The 15,125-nt window shown below is 37.8% G+C and overlaps 1 pseudogene; it reads left to right on the forward strand.

The window, feature by feature from the left end:
• Window positions 1-3,312: 3,312 nt before the first annotated feature.
• The window catches only part of LOC114905753, a 13,392-nt pseudogene continuing 1,579 nt past the window's right edge, over window positions 3,313-15,125 (forward strand).

Raw genomic sequence — 15,125 nt, forward strand, 5'->3', positions numbered from 1 at the left:
ATTTCTGGGTCGTAAGTTTTTTTTTCTTCCCTGCATGTGTTGAGAAACTGTGTAATTATTCTTTTAATATAGTAGCTTATATTGATTGACTTCCAAAGTTAAACCAACTTGGCATTCTTCTAATAAATTCATTGTGTTCTTAATAGCTTATTCTTTTGCTGGATTTGATTGATTATTTTTTATAAATTTATTTATTTATTTATTTTTGGCTGCGTTGGGTCTTCGTTGCTGCGAGTGGGCTTTCTCTAGTTGGGGCAAGCGGGGGCTACTCTTCGTTGTGGTGCACGGGCTTCTCATTGCAGTGGCTTCTCTTGTTGCAGAGCATGGGCTCTAGGCGTGTGGGCTCAGTAGTTGTGGCATGTGGGCTCAGTAGTTGTGGCTCGTGGGCTCTAGAGCACAGGCTCAGTAGTTGTGGTACACGGGCTTAGTGGCTCTGTGGCATGTGGGATCTTCCTGGACCAGGGCTCGAACCTGCGTCCCCTGCATTGGCAGGCGGATTCTTAACCACTGCACCACCAGGGAGGTCCCTGGATTTGATTTATTAATGCATTGTTTAGAATTTTTATGTCTATATTTATGAGAAGAATCGGCCTTTAATTTTCCTTTCTTGTAAAACCTCTGTTATGTTTAGGTATCTGGATTATGATGGTCATAAAATTAGTTAAAGAATTTCCCCTTTTCCCCCTGTTCTTTGAAATACTTTGAAATGCATGTTATTTATCCTTAAATGTATGCTACAATTACTGGTTGAAGTTATCTGAGCCAGAAATTTTCCTAATGGTGGGAAATACTCAGCTTTTCTATTTTTTGTGGCAGTTTCAGTAAGTTTTGTTTTACAAGGAAATTGTGTCCATGCCATATAGTTTTAAAATGTACTGACATAAAATTTTTGATAATAACCTCTTATTTTTTGAATGTCTTCTTTCCTTCTTGCATCTTTGAGCCTTCCATTGGCATCATTTTTATTGTGCTGATAAACACACCCTTGGTCTTCTTTCTTTAGGAGAGAGGACCTGGTTATGATGAACTGTGTTTTCTTTGTCTGAAAATGTCTTTATCTTTTATTTTTGAGGAATATTTTACTGGAAATAGAAATACAAATTGGCAGTCATTTCTTTCAGTCCGTTGATCACATCATCCCATTGTTCTCTGGTTTCCCTCATTTTGTTGGGAAGTCAGCTTTCAGTTTTATTTTTACTCCTTTGAAAATAATATATTCCCTTTGGACACTTTTTAGATTTTCTTTTTTGTCTTGGTTTCCATCAGTTTTATTATAATATATCTAGGTATGGTTTTATTTGAATTTGTCTTGCTAGAAATTCATATTACTTCTTTAATCTGTGGCTTGATGACTTTCATCAAATTAGGAAAATTATTAGGAATTATCTCTTCAAATATTGCTTCAATCCCCATTACCTCTCTGTGAGGCCCCAAATTCTAGGCTGACCTCCTTTCTGGATCTTAGTTCTATAAATGCTCACTGCCTTGGTAGCTTTCTAATGCCTTTAAATAGATATGGATTTTTTGTTAAGTATTTTATTCATATTTTCTGGTTGTCCTTAGTGGAAGAGTTGGTCTGAATCAACCTGTTCTGTCATTGCTAGAATTCAAGATCTATGGAATACAACTTAAATAGAATCCAAATAAATGGGGTTGGTCAAGTAAAATCCTAAAAAGAACACAATAATTTGTTAGTTTTTTCGTCTGTTAAAAATTCTAAATAAAACTTTTGTTCTTGTAATGTTTTTATATGATATACTAATTTCTGTATATTATACTATATATCATATATTTTACTTAAATGTGTTGTTTTATAGAAAAATTTTTAATGTATTTATTTATTTATGGCTGTGTTGGGTCTTTGTTGCTGCTCACGGGCTTCCTCTAGTTGCAGAGAGCAGGGGCTACTCTTCATTGCAGTGTGCGGGCTTCTCGCTGCGCTGGCTTCTCTTGTTGCAGAGCACAGGCTCTAGGCAGGCTTTAGTAGTTGTGGCATGCGGGATCAGTAGTAGTGGCTCGCGGGCTTAGTTGCTCCGTGGCATGTGGGATCTTCCCAGACCAGGGATTGAACCAGTGTCCCCTGCATTGGCAGTCGGACTCCTAACCACTGCACCACCAGGGAAGTCCCAGATGTGTTGTTTTAATATAACCTTTATTGTTTCTATTAGAGGAGTATACTTGTGCTCCTTTAATTTCCCCTAGGGTTTTCTCAGGTAAATGTTGCAGTCCAACTATGGGAACTTACAGGGAAAAATCCTTCCTTATTTCTCTCCCTAATAAAGTTATTTGGCTTTGTTTCTAAGCTAACCAAAGAGCATCATCAAAGTACATAGACTATGAAACCGCAGTTTATCACTGTGTGTCAAAATGTGATATCATATGGAAGTGATTTTTTTCCAAAAATCTCTTGACTACTACTGAAGTGATAACTAAAATTGACATGAATTCTTATCATGTTTTTATTTCAAATGTGTTTTCAGGGACTTCCCTGGTGGCACAGTGGTTAAGAATCCGCCTGCCAATGCAGGGGACATGGGTTCGAGCCCTGGTCCGGGAAGATCCCACATGCCACGGAGCAACTAAGCCCGTGCGCCACAACTACTGAGCCTGCGCTCTAGAGCCCGTGAGACACAACTACTGAAGCCCACGCGCGTAGAGCCCGTGCTCCACAACAAGAGAAGCCACAGCAGTGAGAAGCCCACATACCACAATGAAGAGTAGCCCCTGCTCACCGCAACTAGAGAAAGCCTGTATGCGGCAACAAAGACCCAGCACAGCCAAAAAGAAATAAACTTATTTTTTTAAAAAATGTGTTTTGGGCTTCCCTGGTGGCGCAGTGGTTGGGAGTCCGCCTGCCGATGCATGGGACGCGGGTTCGTGCCCCGGTCCGGGAGGATCCCACGTGCCGCGGAGCGGCTGGGCCAGTGAGCCATGGCCGCTGAGCCTGCGCGTCCGGAGCCTGTGCTCCGCAACGAGAGAGGCCGCAGCGGTGAGAGGCCCGCGTACTGCAAAAAACAAAACAAACAAACAAACAAAATGTGTTTTGCAGTCCTCCTCCTTAGACTCATATGCACCTGCCACTTATATGCTCAAGCATATATGGACTTGTATAACAATTAAATTAAACCATTAAGGATTGGTTTGCTTAAAGGTTAGACAGATGGCCTCAGAATTTGTACAGGGAGGGTAGGGAATTGAGAGCCAGAATTTAATAGCTGCTCATTTCTTTCTCAGGTCCAGACTCTGAACTTATGATTGAGTCACAGGAAGAGAGTGCTGAACTCAAATTAGAAGTGGTGGGCATCAGAGGCTATGGTCTTCCCTGAAATGTTGCAGAAAACAAAGGGCATTTCAACAGATCTCCTTAATAAGGGATTGGAACAGCAGAGGAAGATCACGGCAGGTTCCACTCTGATAGGTAAGTTTATTCTACGTGCACATATGGGTGATTCCTTAGTGAATTGTGTCTTCAAAATGTAGTATATTTGCTTCTTTATTTAAAACATACTGATGGTAGACAGTAATAAGAATATCAGATGAGAAATCAGGACTCAGACTGTCATTCTCTCTTTATTGTTGACACTTCAGTTAAGCTTTCTGTGGCACTTCGCCCCCCACCCCCCGCCCCAAATTGATGATGCTGTCAGTAGGTTAATTTACCAGCTGCTTCTATTCCTGGTAAGTTGAGAACGCTTGTGGAGATTCCCATATCACACAAAGAATAATTGTTAACACTGCTCTCCTAACCTGGGTAATAATAATAATAGTTATTATTATAACTATAATAATAGAAGCTGAGTTCCTTCCTTCATTTATTATTCATTCACCAACTCATTTGATACTCATGTCCTGAGCACTTTTGGTGGTCCAGAGACTCTGTAGCTCCCTGGAACTTCCTCTCACCTAGATCTCTACTCTTGTGCGAAAAAAAAAGTCATCATTCCCTTGATGGTTCTCTAGTGCCTTCAAGCAGATAATTTTTAAATGTATCCATTTAAACTTTTTTTTTGCAGGAAATACTCTGTATTCACTTTGTGTCTCTGCAGAGTACTACAGGACCATAAAAGTGATTGTGTGGTTTGAAATCATGCAAAATGATCTTAATAATCAGTGGGGAAAATTATAATTATTCTCTGACCTTTGAAAATTCTTACCAAAATATTAAAACTCTTATTTTCAGTTATAAATGTATAGAGAAGTAAAATAACAATAAAACTAGTGTGTGTAGTACGCCATTATTTAAAACCCAGACAGTGAGAATTAAAGTGTTTCATTTCTTTTTCAACAACTTAGCAAGAATAGTCTGAATAGTGCTTGCTTTCTTCTTGTCTTGTAACTTATGACACAGAATAAGAACCTCTTCTATGCTTTGAAGAATTATCATACCCTTTTTCTAAGATTGGATCAGCTTCCAGTGTTTTATCCATTGTTCATTCAGTGTCATGAAACATCTCCAAGAGTTCCTTGGAACTCTTGTGAAGATTTTGTTGCTGGCATCACTCCTTATGGAACAATATCATACTTCTTATCACAACCACTGCCTTTAATTATGTCACTAAGTTCACCTTCCCCAGGTTCCTCTTACTGCATAACGAGAGTCTCTTCAGTGGTTGTGATACCATTCCTACAGTCAACTATTTCTTCTATAAATCTATTTATGTTCTATTTGAATTTCACTTCTAGGGTTATCACTTTTTGTTTCTTTGTTGCACTTACATTTTGTTGCCCAATTCTCTATTTGGATCATCCATTTAAAAAAATGTCATGTGGGTTTATCATGGGGAAACAAGGAGGCAACAGAACTATACACTTTGCTGTCTGTGTGTGAACTGAATAATACATGCTCAGTGACTAATCACTGACAGATTTTGAAAGAAGGGACTTGATTTGTCATTAATCATGATATAAAACTGTTACTTACAGAATGATCTATGGAACTGAAGAGCTAGCGTCTTGGTTTGTACTTTAGGCAATTTCTCACAGTTAATATACTGTGGTAATTGAAATTTGGATCGTGTGATTTCCAGGACTGGTATTTTTTAACTAAATTGGGGTAACTGAAATTTTTGTGTATCAGGACCATGCGAAGGGAAAGTTGTATGTATAATAGAAGCATTTTCTGCTCAGTGAAAACCTCTTACCGTGAGTGAAACTTAGGCTGGCGAAGTCACCATGAAGTGGAGCTTTTCTCAGGATTTTGATCAGGCGTTTCAATAGATGACAAATTCAGTTGCTTAACTTTTGTGGCCTGCTGGCGTCTCAGTATTCTAGTTCCTCTTTGCAGAACGAGGGATTCCTTTATTCAAATAACATTTAATGAGGCACTAAGTTTGGAATGCAATATTGGCCAAATAGACTACGAAACAATTCAGACACTTGACAGTTCACAAATGCGGAATGACTTGTGAGTATTAGTGGAATCAAGAGATTTCACTTGACTGACTGTGAACCAAGTCTAAAAGGGAAGCGAGCCAGTTGGAAGATTGTGAATAAAATGAGACGGCGCTGTTGCAGGTGGCTGTAACTCTGCAATGAAGCAGAGCATGGTGTTGCTGGACACCAGCTGTGGTGCCACTATGAAGATGAGCCAAACTCAATTGCCAATGTTTTATTGTTTTCATCTGGTTCATTCATTACTTATAATCACCAAGTTATTTTTAATATTTTCACTTAGGTAGAATAGTGTTGGAGGGATATCAATTATTATATGAAAGCCAAACAAAATATGTCCCCTGAAGTGACATTGTGAAGTTGATGGTATGGCACAGAATAAATAATGTCCTGTAATTCAGGCTGTTACTGTCACTGCTGACTCATTGAATGACAGGAAGAAGCCACTTAAATTTTTTTTATGTTTTGGCTTCTAAGCTGTTTAAGAATAATTATAAGAGCTTACCCACATCACAGAGATCTGGGATTTATGAAGTATTGGTTTTAAAATATTTTGAAATTTTTGGATAAAATGTGTTAAGGTTATTTTAAGAATTGTTACTAAGTTACTACTTGAATCAAACTATTGTAGTAATAGATACTTTCCAAATTTTAGATAGTTTCTAATATTCTGTGCATGCCCAAATGAATCGTTTGTATATCAATCCAAATTAGGAATTTCACAAGGAGTGGTAATATGACTTCTAATATTGAGGCAATATAATTGTGCTTTGTAGAAGGACGTATTAGACTGAATCGTATGAGTACCATTTTTGTAGGTCAAAATGTTAAAGTACTGGGAAATTCACATACTTTAGCCTAAATTGAGGCCAAAGATTAATTCTATTTCCATTCTTTACCCTAGCTAATGATTTTAATCTCTAAGTCCTACCTAATTTTAAGTTGGGCGTGCTGTAGTCTGCCATTTAAAAGATGTAAGAATGAGCGGGAGTATTTTTCTCTATCATCTTCTCCCCTATGTGCATCTCCTACTTGCCTATCTATATATTAATGCTGATAAGTCCTTTATTTACTGGCTATGTGAAGTTGACCAAGTTATTCAATACCTTTAAACCTTAATTTTCAACTATAAAATAATAATAGTAAATACTGAATCAGACTGCTATTCAGATTAAAAGAGGCGATATGTGTTAAGTATATAAAATAGTACCTGGCACTTAGTACGTGTTTAACAAATGTCAAGTATTAATTTTATAACTTCAGAGCAGAAATAAAGCATTATTCCTCATGCTTAGTCCTATCTTTACATTTCTGTCTAGTCAGAAAACTTTCTGTTGTCTGGCATGATGTTGGTGTGATTAATAAAATATTCTGATGAAGAAAAGTACCATATCTATCATTCAATTGTACATAATAAGTAGGCAGTTAAAATGTTTAATTGACTTAATTTCTCATTTAAGAAAATAGATTGCAGTTGACTTCCAAATTATTCAAAATATAATTTGTTCCTTCCTTACTAAGAAAGTACTTCAGAATGCTATAAAGCCTGAGGGTCTTTCTTGTAACCATATGTTATGATTGCATTATGGATGTGTAGGTGGGTCAATATTAGTCAGTAGAGTCTTGGATAAAGTAGATTGTATTGTGTGGTCTAACTGACTCATCTTTAAGTCTTTAAAAATATTTCTCTCTTTCATTATTGGAAGGCACAGTTTTCTTTTTCTGTTAGTAACCTTTTCTCCATAAGTGATGATCTAAATGGAGTTTCTCATATTGGAAGTTACTGCTGTAATGCCTTTTCTGCAAATATCAGTGGTACCTATTGGAAGACCACTGGTATCCATGTTGATCTTGCCCTCTTTGGAAGGCAGTTGTGCCAGAGCTGTCTTGTTTGCCTCCATCTGGTCACACTCAAATTCAATATCCATCTGGCTTCTGACTCTTGGCTCCTTCTCTGCCATTAGTGACCCTGCTTCTCTCTCTGGACTTGATGCTTCTTTGTGGTCTACCTGGCTTTGACTCTTGGCTTTCCCTCAAAGACTTTGGCCTGACTTTGGACAGGAAGCTCTTCAGAGCACCCTGAATATTCTGATTTCTTCAGAATCTATTTCCTTGGCTCTGATAAGCTGGACCAATAACAGCTAGCTTGACTGGCCAGTGCATTCACTTATGCCAAAGAGCGTTGAGAAATGGGGGTGTTCACAAAGGCTCTCTCAGAAGCTTTGAGCTCATGTAGAATCATTTCCCTTAACAGCCTTCAATTACCTTTGGGGGAAAACAGACTTTGTAAGTCAAAATAGATGTTTGACATTTTAGGAAAAACATCATTTGAAGTATAGAGTTTTATTTAAAACTCTAGGGTTACATGGCTGTCATCTGTCCGTTTCTCTATTATGCATTGCTACCGAATACCACTTTCTTATAGGCATATAAAAAAATGCATCTACATACTTCTCCCTCTGCTGTAAAACACCTGGCCCTAATGACATCTTCTATCAATGTTGATAATTATTAGAGAAGACTTGCTATTTCTGCCACACAGAAGAAAATGCAAGAACACAAACCTCAAAGAGTCAGATTAGAGAGCTTTCATGATATTTGAGGCCAGTTTTCCAACAAGCATTCTTGCAGGCATGATTAAATTCTGTGTGATTTTCAAGTATCACCCTAGAAATGAAAAGTTCCTCATTGTTTTATTTATATGTCTGACATAAACACTAACAGTTCCAAATAATAAAATACAATGGAAAGTGTTGACATTTTCGGTTTTCACATAGCAATATTGTTTCTTTTTTAAATAAATAAATAAATTATTGTCTGCATTGGGTCTTCGTTGCTGTGCGCGGGCTTTCTCTAGTTGCAGCGAGCGGGGGCTACTCTTCGTTGTGGTGCGTGGGCTTCTCATTGCGGTGGCTTCTCTTGTGGAGCACGGGCTCTAGGCGCACGGGCTTCAGTAGTTGCAGTGTGTGGGCTCAGTAGTTGTGGCTCGTGGGCTTAGTTGCTCTGTGGCATGTGGGATCTTCCCGGAGCAGGGCTCGAACCCGTGTCCCCTGCATTGGCAGGCAGATTCTTAACCACTGTGCCACTAGGGAAGTCCCAGCAATATTGTTTGAAGCACTTACTTTGAAGTAAAAATTTGCACAATTTTGACATTTATAAATGAAAGCATTCGGCTGATTGATTTTAATGGTTGAATCATGAGAGATGCATATTTCAGGAAACTGAAGACTGCTCTTTTTTTCTCTGTTATCTAGTTAGCGTTCCTGTGTGGCCATTTGTTTTAAACATGTCAGCTTTCTTTAATTATTCATTTTAAGCAATCACTGATTGCTGATGTTATTTAAGTGATCCGGGAACATCTGTAGACTAAAGCCAAGGGTCAGTGTTTTGAATACGGGAACAAGATTGGGACGTTTTTCCTAAGGTCAAAGACTGACCTGAAACTGCGAGAGGTCATGTTATAGAAGAATCCAAACCAATTATAAGATCAAAGCCGATTGGTACTGGTGCTTGGCAGAGGCTAAAGCGCTTCAGAGATGGCAGAAGCTCAAGCAGTGCATTCAACGGGGAGCTCTGGTGGTGCGTTCTGGGGACCCAGACTCTAGGAAACTAGGCTGTAGGCGAAGTCAATGAAGTTAGAAGAGTGGCTGCAGGAACAGTGGTGGAAGGTAGTCAGATATGATTAGGGAACGGTGAAGGGAATCCCCCTACTGAGGACTCAGAAAAAAACAAATGGTCAGGCCAAGTTTGATGCTTTTTTACTGGGCTGAGTACTAACGTTGTGCCTGGACAAAAATTAGTCCCAGAGAATGGGGCTAAACCTTATGTGGGGAATAAGAATGATAACTTTTCTGTGTTAGAGTGTTATAATTAAAGAAGCCAGACTATTGTAACATGAGCCTTGTCTAGGATCCTGGCAGTGAAAGAGAAAATACAAAGGTAGGCTTGAAATGCATCATGAGGGAAGAACTGATTGAATATGTGGATTTGTTGGAGGTTGAGAAGGTGCCTGTGAGCTTTTTAAACTTAGTGTGCCTGTGACCAGTTGATAGAAAAAGGATAGGCCAATAGGAGGGGCTCTTTGGTGGGAGGAGGAAGATAAGCTCTGCGTTAGGCCTACTGAGTTTAATGTGATTGTGGAAACAGTGATAGAGACAAGTGCGCCGTGTGAGGAAAAATATTGCACGTCCCTCTACTGTGAATGTTCTTTCCTTATCTACATAACCATTTTGTTGGCATCAGTACCATTTCTATAGCTTGCAGTCCTGAGCGAACTACTGAGATGATAACGAAGAAGACAAAACATTTAAACTTTCAAAGAATATTTGCCTTTCTTCTTAGAAGTACTAATTAATTTAAAATCAGAAATAAAGGATGTTAAAGTATACAGTTTTTTAGCTAGAAAGCCAAATTCAATTAAGCATATTAAAATATTGAGGCTGCAGACAACTCCAGGGTGTATCATTTATATTGCAGTGTGTGTGAAAACAGCACACTAGAATTTTACATTACACAGTCTGAGCGGCTATCCTCAATGATGTGAGAAAAAGTATTCATAAATAAATTTTAAAATAACATTTACAGTTTGAAAGTTAACAAATATAACCAATTAGAAGTAAAATGAAACAAAATATTCTATCCCCATCAAACAAATTTAAAGCCGAAGAACAAACTTAACCACAAATGTGCAAGACTTATATGAAGAAAATTACAAAACTGTAAACAGTCTTAGAAGGATTGGTTAAATGGAGACACATACTGTTTTCCTGGGTGGACGCCTTAGAATTATAAAGTTAATAATTATATCTCACATCAGTTTATACATTTAACACAATTCTCATAAAAATCCCAGTGGCATATTATTTTTTTCTGATCTTAACAATAGGGATTCTATAGTTTATCTGAACAAATAAACACATGAGAATAGCATGGGCAAAATTTTAAAAGAAATGTATCGAGAATTATGTAACATTGCCATAGTATTTAATCTTAAACATATTATAATGTATTAGAAAACTACACTAATTAAAGTGGGTATTGGTTTACATAGTGATAGACAACTGAGTTGAGAAGAATTGAAAGTACAGAACAAATCATAATTTGAATACAAATTTTTCATACTTTGAAGTTAACATTTCAAATCAGGGTTTTAAAATGTTGGACTGTCCACTAAGTGATATAGAAGCAACAAGTTAAGTATGTAAGGTAATACATTTAGATGCTTATGTTATCTGAGAGAAATTGCAGATATGTTAAATATACAGATACAAAAATTAAGCAATAAAATGCATAGTGACAATAGTGTTGAAAATGCTATAATTTTGACATGAAGGGGGGGTTTCATTAGGAGGGGACATGACAGTAAACAATAAAAGCCACGAAGAGAATTATAACTTGAATACCTATGTATTAATAATATCTAATTACCTAAAAACATATAAAATCTACTGGAAAAAATATAGCATAATGCAGTAGACAGAAAGACTTATAATAAAAATTCTTCCTAGTTAATAAGAAAAATATGTATCCTCAAAGCAAAAGATGTGAAAGACATGAAGAGGTAATCCACAAGATACGAAGACAAAACACAAACATGTAAAAATCCCAAATCATTGTGGTGATCAGAGAAATTGAAATTTGTAAATATAAGTCAGCATAACCTTAATATTAAAACAAGCCAAAGACAAGAAGGGCATATTACAGTCAAATCTCTCTCATGAAAATTGACGTACAAATTCTAAACAAAATATGTTTATGTATCTGTTATGGGTTAGTTTATGTCCATTCTCCCTCCCCACCTCCCCCACCCCCACCCACATTCCTATGTTGACCTCTTAACCCCCAGTACCTCAGAATGTGACCTTATTTGAAGATATGGTCTTTACAGAGGTAATCAAGTTAAAAGCAAGACATTAGAGGGGGCCCTAATCTAATATGACTGATAACGTTATAAAAGGGGGAAATTTGGAGACAAACAAGTATACAGGGAGAGTGCCATGTGAACATACAGACGGATGTCTGCAAGCCAAGGAGAGGGGCCTAGAACATATCCTTCAATCATAGCCCTCAGAAAGAAGCAACCCTGCCAACATCTTGATTTCAGACTTCTAGCCTCCAGAACTGGGAAATAGTAAATTTCTGTTAAGCCACCCAGTTTGTGATACTTTGTTATGGCAGCTTTAGCAAATGAATACAATTGCTAATCTAGCGATGAAGAAAAAGGGTAATAGATTAAAACAAATAGGACTTATTCTTGGGATGAAAAAGCAATTTACATCTAAAAATCAAGCAATGTAATACAGTACAGTAACAGAAAAAGGGAGAGAAATCATATGATTATAAAATACCTTAGAAAAAAAAGAAAAAAAATCTTAGTAGATCAGGAATAGTAGGGAATTCCATAATTAGATAAAGAATATCTACAAAAGTTCTATAGCAATCCATATAGTTGATGGCAAAATATTGAAACCTTTCCCCCAGAGATTGGGAATGAGACAGTATGCCTGCTCTCACCGCTTCTATTCAACATAATGAAAGAAGTTTTAACCAGTGTAGTAAGTAAAGAAAAAGAAATAGTAGGCATATGGATTAGCACAGAAGAAATAAAAAGGAATATGGGCTGTAATTGAAGAAATAAAACTGGAATAAAAATGACAAAAACTCAAAAGCATCTACAAACAAACATAATTACTTAGCAACATATACAAAAATCAATTATATATAGCAGAAGCAAACACATAGAAAATGAAATGGTAAAATATACTACTTACGGGCTTCCCTGGTGGCTCAGTGGTTGAGAGTCCGCCTGCCGATGCAGGGGACACGGGTTCGTGCCCCGGTCCGGGAAGATCCCACATGCCGCGGAGCGGCTGGGCCCGTGAGCCATGGCCGCTGAGCCTGCGCGTCCGGAGCCTGTGCTCCACAACGGGAGAAGCCACAACAGTGAGAGGCCCGCGTACCGCAAAATAAATAAATAAAATAAAATAAAATAAAATATACTACTTACAATAGCATAAAATACCCAGGAGTAAACTTAACAAAATATGCCAAAATGTGTGCAACTATGTACAATATATAAACTACAAAACATACTCAAAATAAAGACCCAAATAAATGGAGGGATTATACTACATTTATCGGTTGGAAAATGCAGTGTCCAGAGATGGCAGTTTTCCCAGGTTTTCCCTGTGGACTCAATGTAATCATAGTCAGAACCATAGCAGATTATTTCTTTACTTTTGGAGAAACTAAAAAACTGATTCTAAAATGTATATGGACATCAGTGGGCCAAAAAATAGGCCAAGGCAATCTTTAGGGAGAACTAAGATGGAAGATGTTCACCTCAGATATCAAGTCCTACTATAAAGCTGTGATGATTAAAAGTCTGGTGTTGGTACATGGCAGACAGACTGATCAATGAACTACAGTAGCTCAGAAACAATCCCACACACATATGATTGTGTGATTTATGACATTATGGTGCATTGGCAAAGGAACAGTTTACTAGCTGGTGTTGGGTATATTTGTTATATACATACTGAAAAAGGCCTATCTGTACTCTACCTCACAGTATATAAAATTAATTCCAGATTGATTTCAGTACTAATTACAAAATTAAAGCCACCATAATGTTAGAGGGAAACAGAAAATATCTTCATGATTCTGGAGTAGGCAGAGATTTTCAGAACAGAATATGAAAAACATTACTCATAAAGGAAAGAAAAATGACAAATTAGAGTATACTAGAATTAGGAACTTTTGTTCATTGAAGGACACCAGTAAGAAAGTGAAAAAGCAACCCAGAGACTATAATAAAATACGTTCAAGATCTATATCCAAGAGAGACTTGTTTCCACATTACAGACAGATTCCTGCAAATCAGTTAAAAGCTGTACCATAATAGAAAAAATGGGGAAAAAGTTGAATGGGCACCTGACAAAAGAGGACATCCAAAAGGCTAAGAAATATATGAAAAGGCACTAAAATATCACCAGGCATTGGAAAAAAAGAAAAAAGGACAGGGAACAAACAACAGATTTTGCTTTCCCAGAAGCCTTTGCGCAAAACTACTATTTATATCTCATTGGCTAGAACTGTATCACTTGGTCAACCCTAGTTGCAAGAGAGGATGATGAAGGAGTACGTGGCTTCTCTAATTTCTCTTGTGTTACTGGCCAAAGAGGAGGAGTTAGGATATTAGTGGTGAACTGCGTGTGTCACAGTGTGTGATCGAATTAAGTGAAACGTCTAAGAGCTGTACTGAATACACAGGTCTGGAGTGCAGCAGAGAGGTCAGGCTGCAAATAGAAAGTGAGGTTCATAATTATGCAGAGGGCATTTCAAAGCTAGCCTATGGATATAATTACTAAAGACCGTAGAGTGCGTAGAGACGTTAAGATAGAATCCTGGTGTAGACAGAAATTTACCAATCTGTGAGAACAAGAGAGGGAATCACAAAGGAGTGTGAAGGACTGCAGGAGAAAAGTCAAGTGAGAGTAGTGTTTGGGGAGCAAAGGGAAGTGAGTTGCAGGGAGAAATTAGGCAAAACTTCACATACTAATGCTGGATCTGAATAGGCAAACTCTGAAAGAGTTCTCTTTAAAGCCAAGAACAGGCGGAAGTGTTAATTTAGGCTAATCAGAGAATACTTAGTAAGTTGAGGGCATTTTCACTTCAGTTCTCTACGTATTTTATGTCAAGTGTATGGGATTTTTGGGCTCAGCAGGATTCGAAGGTATTTATTCAGATGATAATAGTTGGTACAAATTTCATAGTTTAACACCATCCACGACAGTTACACTGTCTGGTCATGGACCCTAGGGTTGAGTGACACATTTTAAGCTCATAACGGTCACCTGTGCAATTCAAGACAAAGTGGAGACTTTCTAAATGTGTGGTCTCAGTGCTGCCATATTAGCCTAATGGGAACTGGGATTGATATTGGCATGGTTCTCCTTGTCTTCACTGAAGGTGATAGTTTCTTTCTCCCAAGTTTCCTCATAGCCATAAAGAGACTCTGGGTATGGACTAATGGCCTTGCTACTGCAGTGCTGAGTCTAGATGGGAAAAAAATCAGTCATTTGTCTTGTAGCACACTCATCAATCCATTCCCATATCCCTGCTAACAGTACTGATTTTCAAGTGTACTGTAAACTACCTAAGTAGAAATGGAAAAAAAAAAAATGTTGGTTGAACAAAATTGTAACTTTTAATGAGATTTTGTGCTATTGATGATGTCATTAAAAAAAAACTTCCTGTGGCTTTGGATTAAATTAACAAGTTTACAAATACTATAAAGCTAATTCCTAGCAGAGAGGGAAATCAACAAGGTGGACATTGAATATTCTTTTCCAAATATTTTGAGGAAAAAGGGGTCTATAAGCTAATATGTCTCAAAGAGAATTTTCCACTTCATTGTGTTGTGTTTTAAGTGGTGTTTCATTTTAGGTTGACTTCTTTTTGTTATCAAAGTTGTAACCTTCCTCTTCCAAGTTATCAGATGGTATATGCTTGGCGAATATAAAATGATTATTAAAACTGAGGAATTGAAATGGAGAATGGCATTTCTAAGAGCATACAAAAGTTTGCAGACTGTCGTCTCTCGGTCTCCTGTCGGCCCGATGGAGGAGGAGGAGGAGGAAGCGAGGGCGCCGCTGCCTGGCAGCGCCAACGAGGCCGGCAGAGGCGCCCCCGTTACACCCCCTGCCCCCGGGGCGCTGCCGGCCCTCTGCGAC

Source organism: Monodon monoceros, unplaced genomic scaffold (assembly GCF_005190385.1).
Source record: "Monodon monoceros isolate NGI ecotype Baffin Bay Population unplaced genomic scaffold, NGI_Narwhal_1 Super_Scaffold_22, whole genome shotgun sequence".
In the NCBI taxonomy this organism is placed as follows: domain Eukaryota; kingdom Metazoa; phylum Chordata; class Mammalia; order Artiodactyla; family Monodontidae; genus Monodon; species Monodon monoceros.